Genomic DNA, 2,241 nt, shown 5'->3' with positions numbered 1-2,241 from the left:
TTTACTACGAACTTCCCTTCGACGGAAGATATCGAGAGCTGAGCTGAGCGCCCGCTGAGTATGGCCGGCGTAATTACAAACGAGTTACGGTTGGAGCTATATCGATTGTACGTATCCCGAACGTTCATCGAACAAGCCAGATCAACTCGGCGCCCGGTAAGATGTACGCTCAGTTATGGCCATGACACACGAAGGGAGAATTCAAACGGCTGTGAGTGTACGGCCCGCCCGGAGTTGTGTGTAGGCAGTGACCTCTCAAGAAAAAACGTAAAAAATTTTTTTTTGACAGTCACCGGTCTGCGACAAGTAATCAGTACGAAACTTGGGTGCAATGCAAAAAACATTTTGAGAATCCTTGCTTGACAACAACGAATCTAACACGATAAAAAAAACGATCCCCATCGGTGTACCGCTTGCTTTTCTCGCGCTTCGGCGCAGAATCGCTTATTCAGCTGCCCTTGGAATATGTTCGTTTCGTGCATACTTGATCTCGGTCATTCTTCGGTGAACTCTTAAAGAATTGCGCACTTTTATAGGGGTAGTCTGGTTGCTTGTCTCGACTTGAAATGATTTGTTTTTTTCCGCCCATGACTTTCTATACGATGCCTCTATGCTGGCCTCTGACCGCGGTTGTTCCGAGTTTTCTCTTTCTCTTCGAAAGTCTTTGCGGAAAATTCTGCCTCGTGTGACCGTTGAGCGGTGAGGTGTGTGTGTGTGTGTGTGTCGTGCGGGGTGATGCGAGAGTGTGCCTCGGCGGTGGAAAAATAAAAATAAAACTCTGAGCCCACAAAAATTTAAAAGATGTATGCTTGTCAGCTTAGTAAAGCAGGCTTGACTTATGAGCATACAGCACGCCACATATGACCGTCGAAAACCGTAATACGGGAAAAAAAGTTGATGAATATATCAAGACCGGTCGAATGAATCCGATTCACTTTGGGCTCATAGACCGTTGAATGGTCTTTGACTTTGGAAATTGAAATGAAAAAAATCCAACAAACGGATCGGATCGGTGTTTCTCTTCACTGGGACTCGCTGTGACACGCCAGGCGTTGCGATCAAAAATTTTAGTTTCCGAAGAAAAAGAAAAAAAACGAAAAACGTGTTGATTTGGTGTGTGTTTGGTGATGCGTGGGCGAAATAAAAACCCGCAACTCGCCGGATGCATATCAAACAAACATACACGAAATACCTGGTTGATCCTGCCAGTAGCATATGCTTGTCTCAAAGATTAAGCCATGCATGTCTAAGTACAAGCCGCTAGACGGCGAAACCGCGAATGGCTCAATAAATCAGTTATGGTTCCTTAGATCCACTCCATCCTACTTGGATAACTGTGGTAATTCTAGAGCTAATACATGCACTCGAGCCTCGACTGCGGGCTTTCGGGCTCGCAGAAGAGGTGCTTTTATTAGATCAAAACCAGTCGGGGCCGGGCTTTCGGGCTCGCGCACCGTACCAATTTTGGTGACTCTGGATAACTTCACGCCGATCGCACGGCCTTCGCGCCGGCGACGTATCTTTCAAATGTCTGCCTTATCAACTGTCGATGGTAGGTTACGCGCCTACCATGGTTGCAACGGGTAACGGGGAATCGGGGTTCGATTCCGGAGAGGGAGCCTGAGAAACGGCTACCACATCCAAGGAAGGCAGCAGGCGCGCAAATTACCCACTCCCGGCACGGGGAGGTAGTGACGAAAAATAACGATACGGGACTCTTCCGAGGCCCCGTGATTGGAATGAGTACACTTTAAATCCTTTAACGAGGAACCATTGGAGGGCAAGTCTGGTGCCAGCAGCCGCGGTAACTCCAGCTCCAATAGCGTATATTAAAGTTGTTGCGGTTAAAAAGCTCGTAGTCGGATGTCTGTCTTCGGCCGGGCGGCGCCGCTCTGAATCAAGGGTGTTGCGTTTCACGCTCTGGGAGCCCGGGTGTCAAAGCCCGACTCTCTTCACGGTCGGACAACATCGCCGGAGTGGTGGTCGGTGCGTCGTTGTTGTATCTGCGGCCAGAGTTGGAAAGTTCTTTCGGGTTCTTTTTTAAATTTTGGTCGTAGTTGACTCGATTCGCTCCACCCAGTCAATCGTTCGGGGTGCCCTTCACCGGGTGTCTCGGGCGGCCGGCAACGTTTACTTTGAACAAATTAGAGTGCTCAAAGCAGGTGTATCCCAACCTGAATATCGCAGCATGGAATGATGGAATAGGACCTCGGTCCGATTTTGCTGGTCTTTTACTTTTGG

General features: G+C 48.7%; 1 non-coding gene across 1 annotated transcript in view; it reads left to right on the top strand.

Annotated features, from left to right (window-relative positions):
* The first annotated feature begins 1,189 nt into the window (after positions 1-1,189).
* The window catches only part of LOC124318954, a 2,294-nt gene continuing 1,242 nt past the window's right edge, over positions 1,190-2,241 (top strand). Inside the window, exon 1 of the ribosomal RNA XR_006912643.1 lies at positions 1,190-2,241. This exon is cut by the window's right edge and continues 1,242 nt beyond it. This is a non-coding gene — a ribosomal RNA (small subunit ribosomal RNA).

The sequence above is a fragment of the Daphnia pulicaria genome, unplaced genomic scaffold (genome assembly GCF_021234035.1).
Source record: "Daphnia pulicaria isolate SC F1-1A unplaced genomic scaffold, SC_F0-13Bv2 h1tg000092l, whole genome shotgun sequence".
NCBI classification, from domain to species: domain Eukaryota; kingdom Metazoa; phylum Arthropoda; class Branchiopoda; order Diplostraca; family Daphniidae; genus Daphnia; species Daphnia pulicaria.
Note: the sequence above shows the minus strand (reverse complement) of the source record. Positions and strands in the feature narration are given on the sequence as shown.